This window comes from Zalophus californianus, chromosome 1, assembly GCF_009762305.2.
Source record: "Zalophus californianus isolate mZalCal1 chromosome 1, mZalCal1.pri.v2, whole genome shotgun sequence".
Lineage (NCBI taxonomy): Eukaryota > Metazoa > Chordata > Mammalia > Carnivora > Otariidae > Zalophus > Zalophus californianus.
The window spans coordinates 21,649,295-21,671,128 of record NC_045595.1 but is presented as its reverse complement, the minus strand read 5'-3'; positions in this window follow the sequence as shown (position 1 = coordinate 21,671,128).

The following is a 21,834-nucleotide window of genomic DNA, read 5'->3' as shown; positions in this document are numbered from 1 at the left end:
GGTAAAGACTGAATTCCATCAGAAACCTTCACTTTAAGTTAAACTCTTGAGTGGTTTTGAAAATGTTTTGTGTGAAGTATAGCCTTACTTTCCTTTTCTGTCTAAACACAGAAGTCCTTGTTGATTGTTTTCCTTAACACTTTGACAAAAGGACCGGTGGACCAATCTAACAAAGCCATTCTGGTTCCATTCCTCGAGTCTACTGAGAGTAGTTTTAAAGCTATGCAGAAAAGGGAGCTGTTATTCACACTGCCCTTACTTTATTATAGACTATGGAGTTAAAAACAAAGTGTGAAAATCAGAACTTTACCAATGTATTCCTAGGCTGTGAGTACTTTTGCAGCCCAAAGTGTGAAAATATGTAAAGATGCTTTGTTATGCTGCTATTGACCTGCCATGATTTATATTTATTCTTTTATGGCATGTAATGGTGATTAGTAATATTTTAATGTAGATTTTGATTTATTTCAGCAATAGTAATTTTAAGATACTCTTTGAATGAAAGTGTCTTCGTTTCTATGATACAGATCATTTTGTAGTATTTAACCAATTAAGATGCACTGCTTACTTTTCTGAGCACTATTTAATGATGGGGTAAAAACCCAGTTGGCTCAACCAGCTAGCATAAGGATTAGCTGTGAATAATGCTGATGGATGTGGTGGTTCCTCGGGAACAATCATTTAAGCTTTAATGGTAACTCAATCATAAATCCATAGATTTTTTTTTTTTCTAGCTGAGATTTTAGGAAATTACTTGTGAATTACATGCTTGTTTTAGTTTGGCCTTAGTTTTTTTTAGCATAAAGAATACTTTGATTGGCTTTCGTTAATCTAAACATGCTTCCTGGGCAGTTTCCTCTTGCTGTCTACATAATTGTGAATCGTTCAGAAGTCAGGGAAGCTTATAAGTTCTCATACTTGATGGGGAAGAGTTTGTTTTCAAAGGTAGTGTGTAAATCCAGCAACCAAAAATGAATTGCTCGTACATCACCCAGGAAGGAGAATGTTGAAGTAAGATCCAGAGTGTTGCTTACACCAGGAGATGGTGTTGGGGGAGCCACGTGACTGTTCTCAGAAAACAGGTTTGATCGCACCCCCAGTGTGGTTTCGGTGGGCTTTGGTACATGGAAGAATCAAGGGATTCTTGTTGTAATAGACATTGGACTTGAAATGATTTGAGTATGTGTAATATTATGAGAGAGTTAAGAGAGAATATCCTAAAGAGGGTCTGTAATCAAATCTGTTAATTTTTGCCCTTTCATCCAAGGAATGAATATGATAGACAGGAAGGAGAATCTATGATAAGTTTTCCTTAGTGGGAAAATAAACTTTGAAGTGCCCAAGTCATGGAGACTTGAAAAGGGTCAACCTGTTTCAACTCCCAAATTTATGTATTCAAGGGATTTACTTAAAATTCAGAAGCCAGAAGTTCACCATCATGATTTCCAGGAGGTTTGGGCCAGAATGAGTCCCTGAAAAGTCAGGCCAAGCCTGACTCGTCGCAGCCGGATGACCCTGGCCTGAAAGTCACAGTTAAGTTGCCTTATTCCTCGGTCAGACTTCCTATTCAGAACCTCACGCTAGCTTAGGTTGCATGTGTCCATAGCTGCCATGATTTTTACTGGAACCTTTGTTTCAAATCTTAGTTGAATCAAAGTGGACACCAAGACGCAGATGGTTCTTGCCAGGTTTTGCAGTTAGACAACCGTGTGTGTCCGTGGGCCCACCCCCAGCCGCAGTGGGTGGCGCTGCTCTTTTGTTGTAGTTAACGTGATGTCTTTGGATAGACTCCCACACCTCCCAGACAGCCTTATTCCTGCAGGAACAAGGGCATTCTTCCAGAGATTTGTAAGGTGGGACTTTGAATCCTTAGGTTTTCAAGCGACTGTCAGTGTTAGAAGAAGCATTTCATACTGTGTGCATGGGAGTGTCCTCAGCTCACCGTGCAAGCCTTTGGGGTGGCCATCACAGAGTGGGATTTTGCGAAGAGCCCAAATTGATGGATCCTTCTCTGCTGAAGGCCACACAGGCCTCATTTAGAATGTGTCTGGCCCAATTTTGCATGTCAAGCATCTGTTCTTTTTCTGCCTAGCTTTCCTTGTAAAAATCGGAAACCCTATCGAATCCTGTACTAGGTAATATGTTTAAACCATGCAGCTTTATTTCCCTCCCCACCCCTCCTCCAAGAATGTAGTTCGAAGTTTTCTCCTTCGGGTAGTAGAGGCCATGACTGCCATTGTGTTACCTAACAATGCAACATGAATTTGAAGGTGCCTAACTGCTTAAAAAACAAAATCAGCCATCGCACAGGAACTGGGCAAAACGTAGAAACAGGAAAAAGAGGGCAGCAGGCACAAGGAGGCCCAGTCCACGGGCGTGAAGACAAGGAGTCACGAGACATGGGTCCTGCCTTCTTGCTGCGTATTTGCTGCTGAGCACATGTTTCATTATTACCTATCCTGGGTTTTCTTCGGTTGTGTTCAAAGTACCTTCTGGAACCAGTAGTGCCCTGCATTTTCAGGTGTGTGAAATGTTAAGATCTAAATCAAGGAAGGCATTTTCAGGTGTGTGAAATGTTAAGATCTAAATCAAGGAAGGCAATGTACACTGGGCTTTTTAAAAGCTGTGTTTGAGAACATTTCCCTGAGTGGGCCGGGGCCTCAAGGAATCTGTTTTCCAGCAAATTCAGCAGGAGAGAGGTGTGCAATGTTTCACTCGGTTTTCTATTTGACATCTTCATTTGAAATGCTAAGATGCAATATCGTTCACTTTGGGGAAAATGCAAAATTGTGTTTCCCTTTTATCTGTGTGATTCCTTAAGAAACGTGTTTTTACAATATGTGTTCTCAGTGGTTTTTTATTCTGTATTACTGCTTTGGCCATGCGGCTCTCATGACTTTCAGTGTACTGGATTCTCAGCTCCCTGAAGTGTGGGGCTGAGAAGCTCTGGAATTACAGCAAGATTTTTGTTCCATGAGCGCAATACTGCATCATTAACATTTTTAATGGTATGGATTTTATACCATCTGTGTATGTTTGCAAATATTAAGTTATTACATGTTTTCAAATGAGCATTTTTCATCCTAAATTTTATATGTTTGCAAATATATTTTTTTAATAAAAGTTCAAAACCAAGTTTTAGCACCTACTAAATTTTAATTGTGTTTTTATTTAATTTAGAGAAGCGGAACTTCTAAATGCGTAGCTACGCTTTGCCAGAACCTCACACTTGTGAGATGGGGTGAGGTGAGAGAACAAAGCTGCTGGAGAAGGCCCTTGTCTGCCTGTTTCCAGCCTGGGCCCGGGCCACAGGCCACACGGATTCCTGGGTCTGAAGCCCCTGAGGCCTGGCGTCTGTGAACGACTGAGCACTTCCTTCCCCAATAGCTAAACATCGAGTGTGTAACTGCTGTGAGTGGACAGCTAAAGAGCTTCATTGACTCTTCTGTGGTTTCCCCAGACAGAGGGTGCACTTCTAATCATGGCCAAAAACACTGTTCTGTAGGAGACCACAGTCGGGGCCAGTTCCCACACTCTCTCAATTCATGTGTATCGGGCTATCATGGGCCAGGCATCTAGGATGACAAGGAAGAAAAGAGGGAGGAAACTAAAATCTGATCATTATGGGAAATAGAGAAAAGTTTCAAGGGGAAAAAAAGTGGTTAATCATCTCTCCCGAACAACTGTTGACATGTTAGTAATCCAAACAAAATTCGACATAAGATGTTTGTTTTACCTGCCTGCTTTCTTAGGGCAGAGCTTAAGCTAACCCAGGCTTTAGTAGGACAGGCATCATTACAGCTTCATGCTCATTCAGTACTTGAAGGGTTGCCATCCCATTATTTTCTTATCTTTGCAGCAAGCCATTTTAGGGAGAAGGAAGTCGAAGCTGAGAGTGACTGAGGTCTGTGCCAAAGGTTGCTTCTTAAGCCAGCGTGAGGTCACAGACCTGAAGCCAAGCAGGCCAGAGAGCTGGTCTAGAATTCCTTTCTTGATTCTGCTGTCTCCATGATGGATGGTCCTGGACTGCTTTTTTTGCAGTTTCTTAGGTTACCACTGTTTATTAAAAGCAAGCGGGGTCTGCTCACCTGCTGGTGTGCGTGTGCCGGCACCTAAGAAACCAGGTAACTGGGTTCATTGGAATTTCACGGAGAATGAAAGTGAGTCCTGAATAAGAGCTGTAGCAGATGGGATTTAGGTTTCTCGGTTGTCTGTAACGACGTTTTCACTCACTGTTTATGGAACATGGTTCTGTAGATCCTGCTTCCATCTCAAAGATTGGGTCGCTAAAAACCTGAACTTTTGAGAAAGGGTTGTGTGAATAAACCTGAGGCTTCCGGGAAGCAGTGTTTGTCTCAGAGAGCTCTCTGGAACCAGCCCGAGGAGGAGAAGCTAGAAATCCAGCAACCGTGCTGTCCATGCGAGGGAAGCCCACCTTTCCATGAAGCCGGGTCCTTGGAGGGCGGAAGGGAAGGGCTGCGAAGGACTGGCTCACGCCCTGAAGCTCACCCTCCCTGTTGCCTTTCAGACAGTACCTCCTGGGCTGTCTATTACAGGCAATGTGAGGAGGCCTGGCAGGTTCCAAGATCCTCAACCTCTTCGAGCTTGCGAGACAGTTAGGCAAGAGGGCAGTTGCCAGGCTTCCTCGGCCCGGGCCTGCGATGAACCTGTGCCGGCCGCACACCAGCGCCGGCCAGCCCTCCGCGTCTCCCCCGGGTTCACTGGGTGACATTAGCCGACAGCTCCATATAAGGGCTCTTGTAGCCGCAGGGGTGGAATGGCCTCAAAGGAGCCCATACAAAGTCAGCGTGACAGGCCTCATATGTTCGATCGGCGTCTCTTTGGGACTCCACGAGTGTGCGTAACTGAAGTGTGTCCCTGCCGTGTGCTCTGTCCGCACACGTGAGCCTCTCCCCAGCCCCGAGCGCCGCAGCTGGCTCAGAGCACAGCCCCACGGTGACCCCGGGGACTCCCTGTCGCCCTGGGCAGGGGGTGTGGTGACGCTGACGTCAGTCCATCGCTCTGAAACAGGCCCTGGAAGGCAGAGCCCAGAAGGCAGCCACAGTCCACAGGAACTCTTTTCCTACCTGGTCTCTGTCATTCCAGAAAAATGAGTGGCGCTGCCGGGGCCCTGGCAAAGCCCGGAAAGGTGCCCTTGGCAAACCACCTCCCATGTGCTGTGAAGTCTCAGGGTGTCGGCAGCGGCGCCCTGGCTTCCGAAACAGGTGCAAAACCTGTACCCCAAAACATCTTGCTACCCAAGCCCCACTTTGTTGTGGTGTCTCTGAGGTGTCCCTGCCCCCGGAGACTGCCCCCGGCCAGACCTCCCCCAGGCAGGGCTCGCCCCCTGAGCAGAGCTGGCTGACAGCCTCTCTGTCCTGCTGGCCCAGACTCTTGTGAGAAACCTCCACACGGAGGTTGGACCCCCCCACCCCGCAGCAGGCCTCTGGATGGGGGGGAGGAGTCAGCAGTGGTGGGCGGGCCGTCGCCCCCCTCTAATGTGTGTCTGCACCAGGGCCTCCACCCCAGCAGGCAGCTCGCCCCGTTTTTCGAAAAATTATTTTGTAACTCCTTGACTCTCCTGACCTGGAATTCACAGAGAAGGTGAGCTCTGCCAGCACACACAATTTTTTTTAAATATCCTAATTGTGGGGCGCCTGGGTGGCTCAGATGGTTAAACATCTGCCTTCGGCTCGGGTCATGAACCCGGGGTCCTGGGACCGAGCCCCACGTCGGGCTCCCTGCTCCGCGGGAAGCCTGCTTCTCCCTCTCCCACTCCTCCTGCTTGTGTTCCCTCTCTCGCTGTCTCTCTCTCTCTCTCTCTCTGTCAAATAAATAAAATCTTTTAAAAAAATCCTAATTGTGATAGAAAGGAGAAATCTTAACTTGCAATGAAATGCTCCCTATTAAATATGTAAATGTTTGGGCACAACGACACAAATTCTCAAAGTTTGTAGAGAAGCCCGGGCTTCACTCTTGACGCTTCGCCCCGCCGTACCCCACTCTGAACGATGGCCGCCCTCCCACAAAGGGAAAGCAAAGGTCTTGTCCAGGGCCCAGCATGCCAGGAGCCAGCCTCCTCCACCCCTCCATCACCCGCAGTGCCTTGACTCACTGTGCTTCTGCCCAAGAGGACACCGGAGAGCCGTTTGTCTTCCAGCCGGAGAGAGCGAGGTCATTGATTAGCAGCCCCCAGGACTCAGGGGTCCTTAAATGATGGGTCGGTGCCTGGCTGGTGCTCTCCCGATCAAGCAGCATCTCCCTCCCAGGGAAGGGAGTCGGAAAGTTGGGAGGAGAGGCACAGATGCTACTCATTAGTCCTCATCTGGCCCTTGGGGGGCGGGGGCATCACCTGTGCGGTCCCGGACGCCGTGCTTGACACACACATGTATAGCGCACACACTCACGTGTGCCTGTGCCCTTACACCGTGTTCCCTGGGAGCTGGGACTGCTAGAGCCCCTCTCCGCCCACAGTACGGCACATGGTAGAGGTGCGTGTCCCTTTTTGTGGGATAAAGTGATCTGTACCCTCAGGACCACCTGGGAGATACAGGTTGTTACCTCATTTATCAGATGAGGAACTGGTGATTGAGTAATGTCCCTCAGGGAATCCGCCCCAGTTCACCCAGATAGAGGGCAGCAGAAGCAAGAGTTGAACTGGGCTTGTTCATGCCACTTCCCTCTGGGTTTGAGGTTTGTGGAGAGAGCCTGTGGGTTCCTGGAGCATTTTGAAGAGCAGTTTTGAAATGACAGTAGCATTGTTCCCCCTGATGGGGCCGTTAATTGGTTAAAGGACTGCTTCACCTACGGTGATTATTGCCAATTACCCTCACAGATGTGGCTCTCAGAGGGCTTTCTCAGCCCTAGGCCAGAAGGGGACAGAGGAGGCTCAGAGGCATCTTGTTGGGACACTGCCCGAGCCGAGCGGGGAAACTGAGGCCCAGGGCAGGAGGCGGGTGTAGACCCGGCCTGCTTTTCTCCTTCACAGCCATTGCTGCTTTCCAGTTCAGTGTTTTAGAATTTGAAATGGGTTTATTGTGGGAAGAAAGGAAGGAAGGAAGGAAGGAAGGAAGGAAGGAAGGAAGGAAGGAAGGAAGGAAGGAAGGAAGGAAGGAAGGAAGGAAGGAAGGAAGGAAGGAAGGAAGGAAGGAAGGAAGGAAGGAAGGAAGGAAGGGAAGGGAAGAAGGAAGGAAGGAAGGAAAGGGAAGGGAAGAGAAGGAAAGGAAGGAAGAAAGAAAAGGCAAAAAAGAAAACAGGCCCAAAATGGAGCTACTTGTTTAGAACAAGCCCCAAGTCAGCAAACCAGGACTTTAGTACGTAACCTACCTGCAGATTTAGCCTCTCCCAGGAGTGGAATTTTAAACCAATCAGTCTGGAATTTCCTGATCAACACTAGTGAAGTAATCTTCATGAGAGACCCAGCCCTTCCCCCAAAAGAAGGTGACCTTGCCTGAAATACCTTTGTTTTGTTAGTGACCTTCTTGTCCCTGTTTCTTCCTATAAGAGCCTTCCACTTTGTACCGCTCCTCAGAGCACCTTCTACTTGCTGGGTGGGATGCTGCCCCATTCATAACTCATTGACTAAAACCAATTAGGTCTTCAAATGTACTCCATTGAATTCTGCTGTTTCTTTGTTTTTTTTTTTAAACAGATTTGGTGGCAGCAGTGGGATTTGGAGTGTACTTCCATCGGCATTTGAGGGATGAGAAACACAAACCCCGTTTTGTGTTCTCCGTCCTTCTTGCCGTTTCTGAGGGCCATGGATAAGTTCCTCTTGGTCCTGAGCTCTGCTGTCTTTGCATTGAGCACTTGATCTAACTGGCTTTCCAGTACAGAGCAGGTCGGCTGGAACGGCAGACAGTTCTGCCTGGAACCAAACCCCTAGCCTTTCAGACCCAAACTCTCAGGTTTCTGAGTGGAAGCCCCCCAGCCCATAGTTCTGTCCAAAGATCCACACAGGAACTCTCACCCATCCACGCAGAGCTCCTGGCCCATCATCCCTTGTTGTTGGGGTCTGTTGGTTCAAGGTGACATAACTCCTATTGTTCCCCTCTGTCCTCCTTTGAGTGCTCAGTCTAGTAATCCTCTGTCTGAAGGGTCTTTCCACACCAAAGAGTCTATTCAACAGTTATCTTCTGAAATTAGACCACTGACATTACAGGTGATGCTCTGAGGCATCTTTCACTCCTCAGTCAAAGGCCAACCTAAGGGCCATAGTCACGTTGTCCCTTCCTTTCCAGATCCGGGCCACTGGTTATTGATCTTGGGGAGTGACTCTAGAGCTCATGAAGATGACATCTTCTGCACCCTCTTTGAGGCTGCCTGTTGGGCCCATGGCCCTGTTTAATACGGCCAAAAATACTTGCTATTTTGTAACCGAGTCCAGCCTCATTATGCTCACCCCACAACAGGCCAGGAAGTCAAGAGGCAAGATATCGGGGTAAGGAAAGTGACTAGGTTCTGAAAGCCAGCTAAACAAGGAGATGGCAGACTACTGTCCCAAAGACCATCTCCCTTGGGTGTGAACTCTGAGCTTCTTTTATATTAGCAAAAGGAGAGAGCAGGAGGGCGCTGGAGTCAAAAGGTGAATGATGTCTGTAGACATCCAAGGAAGGTCCTGTAACTTCTCCATGCCTGTTCATTTGATCTTTGTGTACAGGAATCTGGCAGTGTCACTCCTGTAAATATTAAACATAGCATAATCATTTCTGTACTTCCTTATTTCCTGGAATGAGACTGATTTCTGGTAAAAAGCACTTGTTGCAAATCTCAGCTGTAAGCAAAATTCCTTTGATGATTAACATGCTTGTGTGCGGGACTAAGCAGAGGTTTCCAAACTATAGGTCACAGCAAAAAGGGGAATCGAAGCAACATGGAGTCAGACATGCTAAGATTCTCCCTGTCACTGTTTGTCCCAGCTAAACACTGACAAGATATTTAAAATAATTTTTAAGTAGCTCTGTGGTTGGAGGTTAGCCAGGTGGGGGGCTGATATTCAGAGTCTGATAGGAACTTTTTTAAGTAGGCGTTCTCCCCTAAGCTAAATGTATCTGAGGGGGGTATAAAAACATCCCAATGGGGTGCCTGGGTGGCTCAGTTGGTTGAGTGACTGCCTTCGGCTCGGGTCGTGGTCCCAGGCTCCTGGGATCGAGTCCCGCATCAGACTCCCTGCTCAGCAGGGAGTCTGCTTCTCCCTCTGACTCTAACCCCCTCTCATGCTCTCTCTCTCAAATAAATAAATAAAATCTTTAAAAAAAAAAATCCCAATGTAGGTGGGTGGGTGTGTCAGTCTTGTGATACCATGAAGACAGTAACACAATTTTTTGAGGAAGTAAAAGCAGCAACACTTGTTTTATCAATCTAGTATTTACAGGACCAGAGGTGTGGCTCCAGAAACAAATTCAGAGTCCACCAATCCTTTTGAGCAATCCCAAAACTTCACCTATTTATCTCAAAAGGCTTGTTCCTGTGCCTTCGAGATGTAAAGGTCCTACTTGGTCTTCTCCAACTATGTTCACGTGTGTCCAACACAAATGTGTTGGAGATGTGTGGAATTTTATACCTCCAGATAGTATTGCCAAAATTAATTTGTAAAAGAGCTCTATTTAATTGGCTCAAAGAAAATTAAGGGTTTATATAAATTCGACTCTCAGAAACATAAGAGAGGGGTGCCTGGGTGGCTCAGTCGGTTGAACATCTGACTCTTGATTTCAGCTCAGTTCATGATCTCAGGGTCATGAGATCGAGCCCCACGTGGGGCTTCATGCTGGCTGTGGAGCCTGCTTAAGATTCTCTCTCTCCCCCTCCCCCAGCCCTACATATGCTCTCACTCTTGCTCTCGCTCTCTCCCTCTCCAAAAAAAATTTTTTTTAATTTTTTAATTTAAAAAATAAAATATAAGAGAAACATAATCCAAGTGGGTTTCTGGTTCACGTGATCTGGGGAAATATTTGGTATTAAAGCTAGTTTAAGTTCATTGGTTTAATTAAAACAGGCATGTCTTTAGAGTTATTAGCATTAAATATAACATTTTTCTACCTAAGTTTACTAAAGGTCAGCTGTTGTCTTTGTATTGGTATATGTTGCAAGTGTTGCATGAAATTCCTCAAGTCTGATATATCCTGGCATAATGTTACTATCATAATTTCAGTTATTTTAAAATATTGTGTGTCACAGAAATTTCTTTTTCAACTCTGTGAGAATGAATTCTCATCAGATCTTTAACAACGGACATTTTTAAGTCTTTGTCATTTACTCTGATGCTTTCACTAAAGTGTGCCTGCAGAAGTGCTCCATCTTCAGGGAGACTCATGGAACATGCTCTAGAATACAGGTTTCTGGTAACTTGAAGATCATAAAACTGAACGGGTAAGAATTTCCAGAAGGGATGGAATGCCTGGATCCAAGCAGAACAAGAGTTAACAACATGAGACTGACTGAACTGGTGGGCATGGTTACAGTTGTTATGACACACCTATAATTAGACTGAGTCCTGAATGCTTCTAATTTCTTCTATCTGGTTCCAAATCCCAAACTAATGTTTCCAGTTTTCTCCCATCCTTCGAATTTGGAATCACTAAAAACAAAAACTGCCCTTAGAGGTCCTTAGCACGGAGTCTATCAGGTTCTCCTCACCACCCAGATGGTAGCCAAACTTCAGGGACTTTTTTTTTTTTTTTAAGATTTAAAAAAAAATTTTTAAGTAATCTCTACACCTAACATGGGGCTTGAACTCACAACCCCGAGATCAATAGTTACACCTTCCACTGACTAAGCCAGCCAGGTGCCCCCCTCAGGCACACCTCTCACAGCCAAAGGAGCTCCACCTGACACCTGGTCCTGTATGAACCCTGTATCTGCCAGGTCATGGCTTAGGAGGAGGTCACCTTCCAGACTGCTGGATTTGTCATCAAAAGTTCCGATCTGTCCATGATGTTAGAGACCCCCTGGTCTGTTTCCCTATCTCCGGTTAACCACCCCAAACTTGGGAAGCACTGTGTCCAGGCTCTATGCAAAAAGAAAAGGACATAGGCAAGGATAACCGAAATAAAACTGCCTGTGTAGTCTACTGACCCTTTAAATTACACTGGGCTCCATGGCCACCACCTTTCTAGTCCTGGCTCACAGAGTCAAATGGGAATTGCCAGGAGGCATTCATGAGTCAGCTTCCTCTTACTTTGGCAGAGCCCTGCTTCCCTAGTTAGGAGTCAACATAAATGAGGCTATCATCAGGAAGCTCCCCTTCATTCTTGAAAATATTGCAGAATCCGCTGCTAAGGCAATAGCTGGCCGACGAAAATCCTTAGACACTCCAGCCAAAGTTGTTCTTGATTACAGGAGAGCCCTTGATTATCTTTCAACTGAGCAAGGAGGTGTCTACACCGGGGCCGGCACCACCTCCTGCACATGGATTCACACTTCCGGGGAAGTTGAAACTCAGTTACATAAGATCACTTAGCGAGCCACTCAGTTTAAAAAAGGTAACTCCGGGGTGCCTGGGTGGCTCAGTTGGTTAAGCGACTGCCTTCGGCTCAGGTCATGATCCTGGAGTCCCTGGATCGAGTCCCACATCGGGCTCCCTGCTCAGCAGGGAGTCTGCTTCTCCCTCTGACCCTCTTCCCTCTCATGCTCTCTGTCTCTCATTCTCTCTCTCTCAAATAAATAAATAAAATCTTAAAAAAAAAAAGAAAGGTAACTCCTGGGACGCCCGGGTGGCTCAGTCCGTTAGGCGACTGCCTTCGGCTCGGGTTGTGGTCCTGGGGATCCTGGGATGGAGTCCCGTGTCAGGGCTCCCTGCTCAGCAGGGAGCCAGCTTCTCCCTCTGCCGCTCCCCCTGCTTGGGCTCTCTCTCTCTCTCTGACAAATAAATAAATAAAATCTTTAAAAATAATAATAATAAATAAATATTTAAAAATAACTCCTTCAAGGGAGCTGACTTACCTTATTTTGATTGGTTTGGGTCTTGGCTCCTAAGTCCACTCCAAACATTGGGAATTATCTGTTTAGAGTGGTCATAGTTATCTCCCTGACATACTGTAGTCTCTCGAGAACTTTAAATGCGTGTCCACAGCTGCTAACCACCAAGCCAACGACCTCCCCTAAAACTGGAATGTCATGAAAGGACTAAAGAGAAAATTGGACAAAAAATTGGTGAGCTTGAAGTTGTAACCTGTGAACACTACGAAGATCCAGCAAACAAACAGACACGTCGTGACCGATGAATGTCGCCCCCGAGGATCAGTAAATGCTGTCAGAATGGCTGAGCAGTAGCCAAGATCAGCTCTAAAGCCATAAATTTGGATCATATCTCCCTCAGGCTGAGGTTCGGATCAAAAGGAGGGAATTGTTAAAGAAAAGAAAGAACAGGCCCCAGGTGGAGTAATCTGTATGAAGCTTCACATGAGCAAACCCCGGCTAAGTACCTAACCTCACTGCAGATCCAGCCTCTCGCAGGAGTGGCATTTTATTTATTTATTTTTTTTAAACAGAATTTGAAAGATAGTTCTTTTTTTTTTTACAGATTTTATTTATTTATTCATGAGAGACGGAGAGAGAGAGAGAGAGAGAGAAGCAGAGGGAGAAGCTGGCTCCCAAGGAGCAGGGAGCCAGACGCAGGACTCGATCCCAGAACCCTGGGATCATGACCCGAGCCGAAGGCAGACGCTTAACCATCTGAGCCACCCAGGCGCCCAGGAGTGGCATTTTAAAGCTGCCTGGAATTTTCTGACCAGCATTAGGGAGGTCACCGTAATGACAGACCACTAGCCTTCCCCTTCCTGCAAAGGAAACTACCTTTCCTGAAATAATCCTTGCTATTTTTCATGACTTCCTTGTCCCTGCCCCCTTCGGCCTACCAAAGCCTTCCACTTTGTGCAGCTCTTTAGAGCTCTTCACGACTTGCTAGATGGGAAGCGTCCTGATTCCTGACTCATTGAATAAAGCCAATTAGATCTCCAAATTTAGCTGAATTTTGTTTTTTAACAAAACTGTCTCAATCCCCCTTACCCATGCCAGCTTGACACAGGTACAGTTTTGTTGCAGGGAAAGCTGCTATTTCAAAACTTGCTCTCCATGGTCATCTCTTCCTTGGAGCCTTCCTTGATCTGTAGCCTCAGTAGGCAACTCTTTGTCCAGATCACGACACAGTGCAAGGTGCGCTCATGGCCCCCGCTGACTTGTGACATCCTCAGAGCCAAGAACAGAGACAGGATCACCTTCCTTCCCTGAGCATCTCGCACAGCACCTGCACACAGGCCTGGGTAAATGGAAGGAAGGAATGAACTGGTGAGTGAATCGAGGGCCAGGGATGACACAACACTTCCCTGTCCTGACTGGGTGACAGGCTGCGGCAGCACTCGTGTTGCACAGAGGACATGCCTTCCCGAGGCCTCACCTAAGTCACCGGAACAGGGCAGCCAACTGGGTGCCATTGCTGATCGTGGGGGTGGGGTGAGGAGAGACATGGTAAAAGCCTTTGTGTTTGGGGGCCTTGGGGCTTTATGTATCTCCTCACAAATCTTCCCTTCCCCAGCCCCCACTCTGAGGGAGGTACTGTTAGGGTGTCCCCTGTCCCAGGAGGAGCTGTGATTCAGAATGGAAAGCAACAGCTCTTTCTCCAGAGAGCTTTAGTCCTACCCTAAGTAACCATTCACTTCAGCTATTCCCCAACCGCCCAGGAGAAAATCCACTTAATCTCTCCACAGTTAAACAAAAACGTTCATCTTGAATATCCATGGGAAGAGGTCAGCTGCCTCCACCAGCCTGGCTTGCTCAGGGAAACCAGGGGCTGGCAGAGAAAAGGACAAGGTTCTCCCCACTCCACCCTGCAGACCATGCAAGGCGGGGCCCAACCGCCCTAAACGTGACCTGAGTGCCCACAACGCCGCCCAAGCCCGGCCTGGCACGGCGCCCCTGGGAAGGAGCTGACAGGGCTGTCGAGGCAGCTCCCTGCTCCCCACCCAGGGAGGTGCCCAGGCCCTGCTGCTCAGACTGCAAGTTGCAATGACGAGGCACCTTTTCTTTGTGCACAAGGAAAGCAGGCCTGGCAGCACTTGGCCGGGCGCCACACCAGTGCTCACCTTTCATTAGTGCCAGGTCTCTCCAGCCCCAGGCCTTCTAGGGTGACGCCGAGGGTCACCCCCCCACCATCACCACCACCAGTTTGGTCCTGGGATTGGCCAAGCAGACCCAGGATCCCGTCTACAGTGGCAGCGCAAACAAAGGCCTCTCTCCCAGAAGCACAGTGCTGGCTGAAGCAAAAGCACCAGTATGGTCTGTTCCAGCATAAACCCAGGAGCAATGCAAGTGTCCACCCAAAGGGGACAGCAACTGACCTTCCTCCACACCACGGACTCTGTGGGGGAAGATTTAAGATGCACAGTGATGAAAACAAAAGCAAGATGTATGAAGGGTTTGAGACCTTATTTAATTTTTTTTAAAGGTTATATTTATTTTTGAGAGAGAGAGAGCACAAGCAGGGGGAGAGGGAGAGGGAGAAGCAGACTCCCCGCTGAGCCGGGAGCCCGATGCGGGGCTCGACCCCAAATGCCTGGGATCATGACCTGAGCCAAAGGCAGTTGCTTAACCAACTGAGCCACCCAGGCGCCCCCCTTATTTCATTTTTTTAATTGTGTTTTTTTTTTATTGTGTTTTTTTATTAATCTCTATGCCCAACGTGGGGCTCAAACTCACAGCCCCAAGATCAAGAGTTGCATGCTGCCTGACTGAGCCAGCCAGGCAGCCAGAGACCTTATTTTAAATATTTATGTTCATGGGTAGAAAAGAGGTGGGTGGGGGAAGACTAGAAGGAAATACACAGAAAATGTTGATTGTGGTGATCTCTGGATGGTGAGATTATGGGGGACTGAGGTTTCCTTCTGTGTGTGTATCAGTCAGGGTCCAGAGAAGCAGAACTCGAAGGAGACCTATATTAAGGGCTTTGCTGCAAGGGACTGGCTCATCATTGTGGGCACTGGCTAGGCAGGTAGGAAACATGCAGGCAGGCATCCAGAAGGGCGGCTGGGCTCTCAGGCACCGGAGGCTTTGCTGCTATAGGTACAACCACTTTTTTTAAAGATTTTATTTTATTTTTATGTTATGTTATTTTTTTTAAGATGTTATTTGTCAGAGAGAGAGAGAGAGAGAGAGAGAGTACAAGCAGGGGAAGCTGCAGGCAGAGGGAGAAGCAGGCTTCCCGTGGAGCAAGGAGCCAGATGCGGAACTCAATCCCAGAACCCTGGGATCATGACCTGAGCCAAGGCAGACGCTTAACAACTGAGCCACCCAGGTGCCCCTATTTTATGTAATTATTTTTTAGAGACAGAGAAAGAGCATGCCAGTGCCTAAGAGTGGGGTGGGGGAGGGGCAGAGAGAGAGAGAGAATCTTAAGCAGGCTCCATGCTCAGCGTGGACAAGTTTCAGTCTCACAACCCTGAGACCATGACCTGAGCCGAAATGAAAGTGGGACACTTAACCGACTAAGCCACCCAGGTGCCCCTTAAGATTTTATTTTTAAGTAATCTCTACTCCCATTGTGGGGCTCGAACTCAATCCTGAGATCAAGAGTCTTATGCTGTACGGACTGAGCCAGCCAGTTACCCCACTTGTTTTCTTCAGCCTCTCAACTGACTGCATCAGATCCGCCCCAGGTTATATCTACAATAATCTCCTTTACTGAGAGTCAACTGATCATGGACTTTAATCACGTCTATAAAACACCTTCACAGCAATACCTAGGTTACTGTTTGAATAAGTGGGAGACGGTAGCCTTGCCAAACTGAACATAAAACAGACCATCACCGTATTTTTTTTTAAGATTTTATTTATTTATTTGACAGAGAGAGACACAGCGAGAGAGGGAACACAAGCAGGGGGAGTGGGAGAGGGAGAAGCAGGCTTCCCGCAGAGCAGGGAGCCCGATGTGGGGCTCGATCTCAGGACCCTGAGATCATGACCTGAGCTTAACGACTGAGCCACCCAGGCGCCCCAACCATCACAGTATTTTTGTTAAATTTCCTAATTTTCTATACAGAACATGTGTTACTTATATAATTTTTTTAAGCAATAAATCACTAAACTACCACAAGATACCACTTGGCATCTACCAGATGGTTAAAATAAAAAAAGACAGATGATAACAAATGTTGACAAGGATATGGGGAAATTGGAACCCTCATCCACCCTCATCTACCACAAAATGGTGTAACCACTTTGGAAAACATTCTGGTGGTTCCTCAAATACTTGTTTAAAAAAGACACAATAGACTCAAAAGGAGTCATTTGTGCTAAATCCCATATAAGCAAACCAAGACTTGACACCTAACTTAATTGCAGAGCCAGCCTCTCTCACGAGTGGAATTTTAAACCAATCCGTCTGGAATTTCCTCACCAGCACTAGTGATGTAGTCTGTGTAATAAACTCCTTCACCCCCTTCCACCAAAAGGGTGACCTTGCCTGAAATAATCCTTTGTTCTGTTTATGACTTCCTTGTCTCTGTCCCCATCTGCCTACGAAAGCCTTCTGCTCTATTCTACTTGCTAGGTGGGATGCTGCCCAACTCATGAGTCGTTGAATGGAGCCAATCAGATCTTTGAATTTACTCAGGCGAATTTTGTTTTTAACACAGGTAAGCACAGAATTACTAGATAACCTACTCCTAGGTGTAAACCACAGAGAATTGAAAACCCGTATCCACAGACGTTTTTACATCACCATTCAAAACAGCGTTATTCATAACAGCAAAAATGTGGAAGCAACCCAAATGTCCATCAACCCATAAATGGATAAACCAAACGTGGCAGATCCCTACAATGGAAAACGACTCCTCAATAAAACGGGGATAAAACACCACTATGGACTTGTACACGGATGAGCCTTGATCACATTAAGTGAAAGGAGTCAGTCCCCGCAAACCTCGTATCGCAGGAGTCCATCTATCTGAAATGTCCTGAGCAGGCCAGTTCACGGATACCAAAAGTAAGAGAGGTAGCCCTGGCATGGCGGAGAGGGGAACGTAGGGAGCAACTACTAATAGGTGTGGGTTTCTATTTGCGGTGATAAAAAAAAATGTCCTAAAACTAGGTGGTGGTAATGATTGCACAATTCCAAAAATCACAAACCTGTACACTTTAAAAGGGTGAATTTTGTGATGTGTTAACTATATCTCAGGGAAGCTATGATTTTTAAAAAGAAGCATTGCATACATGAGAAAGGAAGGAAGCGCATGTGCTGGGTGAGTTGCCTCCTGTCTCCAGGTTCCCTTCCCCACAGGTGCCTCCCTCACGTGGTACTCTCACCCAGTGCCCAGGACCCCAGGCTCTGCAGATGTCCTGGAGAAAGCCATCTGCAAAACTCAATTCAGAATCCTCTCTTCTCATCGATCTTCCCTTGGCATCCGGGCCACGAGGGTCCAACACCTCTCAACGCCAGCACAACACTGCCAGGAGGAGCTCACAAGCCTGTGAAAATGACAGTAGCTGTCCAGCCCTGCTCAACTCAGTCCAGTTGGCTTCCTCCAGGCAGAGAGTAGCCCCACGGGGCTCTAACCCAGCTCTCAGAGCCTGGCGCAAAGGGAGAACTCAACCTCTGTGTTGCAAGAATGAGCCCATTTTCTAGGTATTTGGAAACTGCGGGCCTGAGAAGGGCAGGGATCCACCCAAGGCCATGAAGGTCTCCGATTCCCTCCTCCACTCTCTCCCCTGAGCACACCCTGGGACCTCTCCATTGAGAGACAAAGGTGACTTGAGTCACAGAACCACTTCCTAGAGAGCTCTTTGCCAAATATGTATCAAGAGCTCCAGAAGAGCTGCCACCCTCTGACCCAGTACTTTCCCATTTAGAACTCTGGTTCTGGAGACAACCTGCCAGGAGGGCAAAGGTTAGGTACCAAAATGTTTCCTGCAGGGTAATGTATAATGGTGAAAAATGGAGACACTCCAAACATCCATCATTGAGGGATCGCTAGTAAATGGGGACATAGCTCTATGATAAGACAATACACAGCTAGTAAAAATGATGTCTTGGAAGAATTTTACAATGCTAGTGGGAAAATGTAGGAGAAAATGACAAATTGTATATGATCCTGACAATGTGTTAAAAATAATATTTTTTTAAAAAGAACCCGCAAGAGCAAACACATATTGAGCAATGACTCTACCTGTTTTCAGCCTCACCTGATACCTGAGGTCCAGATGTGCCCTGCTCCCATTTTCCAGCCCCTCTTCAGACCTTGACCCTTGACCCTGTTTTATTTTCTTCATAACAATCCTCATAAATCAGTATTTGTCAAAGGAATAAACCACTCTAACAGTGGTCCTCTTTGGGTGGGATTACGCATGATTTTAGTTTACTTTTAAATTTTCTATGCCTTCTAGGTAAAGCATGTTTTACTTTTATATTTAGGAGGGGAAAAAACTGTTTTTAAAAGCAAAAGCAAAAACAAAAGTCAACTAAAAAAAAAACCTCAGAGTTCTCGTGAGTGAGTTGAAACTTCCTGGGGGGCAACATTATTGAAAGAAGCATTTTCCCAAAAATGCCAAAGGAAGTTTTGGGCATTGAGAGAAGAGATGGATTTATTAACACTTAATCAATTTATAAGCCTATAGGGGCACCTGGGTGGCTCAGTTGGTTAAGCATCTGCCTTCAGGTCATAATCCCGGGGTCCTGGGATCGAGTCCCAAGTTGGGCTCCCTGATGCTCAGAGGAGAGTCTGCTTCTCCCTCTGCCCCTCCCCACCTCTCACTCTGGATCTTGCTTTCTACCTCAAATGAATAGATAAAATCTTAAAAAAAAAAAAAAAGTCCAAGCCTGTAGAGAGTACCCACAAGCGGGCCCTCTGCTTGACATTGGGGGGCGTAAGGCTGGACTCACACACACACAGGAATTATCCCAGGTCCCTGCAGTCCACAGTCCTGGATTGCAGTCAAGGAATGTGTCCCGAGGACCCAGACTGGGATGCCGGTTCCACTGCAAGCCCAGTGCTGGCCTGTGGCCCTCCATGCCCGGGCCAGGCGTGCCCCAGGAGACACCCGCAGGCCTGGCCCTGCCAAAGCGATGCCCAGCGCTGTCACTCAGGAACACAACTGCTCGCGGCCGTTCACGCCTCATCAGTGCCCGCTCAGGGGACGTGCAGGAGCACCTCAGGGGAGCTCTGCCCTCCACGTCACACGGAGAGCAAAGCTAGGACAGGAGGGGGAGCACCCAACGCCTGGGGGTTCTCTCCCAACCCAAAAACATCCCAGGGCGGCAGCCAGGCTTATGAAACACAGGGGTAGCTTTACATAATTATGGGAAATCATGAGAAAAAGCGCCTTCCTAAAAATGCATCCCCCCCACCTCAACGGTATTTTTTTCAAGATGGAATTTTGTTTTGCCTTTTTTGGTTTGTAAGAGTCGATCATGTTCACTGGCACTAAATTCCAACAAAAGAGAAATCTCTAAAGTAGAAACTAAGAGTCCTCCACAGTCCCACGCCGCAAAATCCCCGAGGGGTCTGTCCTTAGGGCCTCTTTGCTTTTTACCCACACAAACTTACAAACACACACAGACGGGGGCATGCATGTACCCACAAACGCTTGCACGGGCATGCTTTTTATTTATCTTTGACAGAAATAGGATCACGCTCTACCTGCTGTTCTCTACCTTGCTCTTCCTCCGCATCGCAGTATCTTCCCACCCCGTGCTGAACTTTCGGTGTTTGGCCGGCTGTAACACACTCAGCACGGGGGCGGGGGGGAGGGCACCCAGCCAGGCATGGACCTCAGGTCTGTCCAGCTCTGGAACCCAAGTCCTAATGGTCTTCCCCATGTTTGCCTCTGAGAGTTCTTAGAACCCCCAAACAGCATTGCCTGAGAGCCTTAGAACTGCAGGCCCCAAACCCCAGAGCCTCTGATTCAGAAGGTGAGATGTGGTACCCAGGGGATCTGCGTTCAGAATAACTACGTCAGGCGACTCTGACGACCTTGCTAGTTGGGGGACTGTCGTGTCCAGTCATTGGGGCCATTAAGGAGCTACATTTCCCCACAAGGTGCTGCCAATTTTGGCCCCCAGTCAATATACTTTGAGTAAATGAGTGAGCCCATTGCTCAAGAGGTCAAGTCTTCAGTGATCTGGGAAAATGACCACTCGGGCCCCCGCCAACCCCTGACCTCTGCCTCCAGACTCGTTTGCAGCCAGGGTTTCCCTCGGGATCACCTTCCAGGCACGGAGTTCAAAGTCTAAGGGCATGAGCTTTGTGGGGGGCCTTTGTCCTGGAAGGTCCTGCTGCGTGCCATGGGCTGAGCAGCCAGAGGACCTGGACCTTGGCTCTGTCCTGTGCCTTAGCCAAGGCACGCAGGCTTTACAGGCGTCCACGAAGGTGCTGTGGTGATGCTGCCCCCACGCTCCAGGGCAGGCAAGATAGGAGGGAAAGAGTGTGAGGGAGCTCAGTGTGTGTGTGTGTGTGTGTGTGTGTGTGTGTGTGAGTCACATGGTTCTGGCAACCCTCATGCCTGGCCCGGCTCCCGCAGTACCCAGCAGAGGTGGGAAATGCTTGGCCCCACACGGCCAGGCTCCCATACCAAGCGCCTCTGCCCAGCATTGCTGATGGGTTCCTGGCATTTCCTTCTGAGGAAGGAAATTCTGAAATGCAGCTCAGAATTCTGTGGTCAGCATTCAGCTCCAGGCAGCCGTTACAATCCATCAGCACTGTCACAGTGACCAAAAGCTACTACCCCCAATGATAGTGCTAGGCTGTACGTTATCCCTCAGCACCCCAGTTTCCCTCTCAAGCCCCTTCTGGTGATCCTGGAGGTCCCTGGGGAGCCAGCTGCGGGGACTCCTATGAGGACTTGCACTGCCCTGGCTGCCCCAAGGGTGCCTTCTCCCGGAGTGCTGTGTGGGTCCTGGGGATGGCTCAGCCTCCTCTATAGGGCTCTGCTTTCAGGTCACTATGGCCTTTTGCTGACACCTGATGCTGGCAGCAGGATGTCTGTGCCACCTTCTGTCCTCCAACAGGGCCCCTTTGTGTCTCAACTCCTGAAAAGCCTGGATAGAGGGCGTGGGCCTGAGCAGCCAGATTCCCTCCCTGCGGTCTCCCTGATGCTCTCTCCCTGGGTGTAGCTCAGGCAGTTGCTGGCTGTGTGACCTTGGGCAAATCATGCAACATTATATTTCCATCCCGCATTTACTGAGCGCCTGCTGTAGGAGACACAGTCATAGTCTCTGGGATAGAGATTTCCTGGGTGTGGCTGAGGACAAGACAGATGGGAAGTTGGGCTGCTGCGGGTCCAGGCCATGTGAAGGGTTCAAGAATGGCATTACCAGCTCAGGAAATAACACGTGCAAAAGACTCTCAGTGAAGTGAGCTGAGTGTTTTTAAGGAAAGCAAGAAGGCTAGTGTGGCTGGAATGGAGTGGGGGTGGGGGGTATGGCTGGAGGAAATGGGAGAGAGGTGGGGGGAGAAGAGCATGCATATCTCAGGGGCCCAAAATTCATTCTAAGGCTGGAAGGAAAGCAATGGGGGCTTGGCTGGGAAGCAGCAGTTCTCTCCAGTAGCCATGGGGAGCACAAACCGGGGACTGAAGGAGGACAAGGGGGGTGGGAAGGAGGCAGAGGAGCAAAATGGCAGCTTGAAGCCAGGCAGAAAGCTGTGACCAGCAGGACCCAAGGTCTTCCTCTGGAGTGTCATGTGATTTATGAGGGGCTTGGGGCTGAATAATGACACGGGACCTGGGGTCAGGAGTACCACCTTGGAGATGCAGAGTGTTGGAAACACCTCCAGTCAGCCCAGGATTCTGGTTCTGAAGTGGACCCTGGGGAGGGCCCAGAGCCCCTGAAATATGGTTGAAGCCAGGATG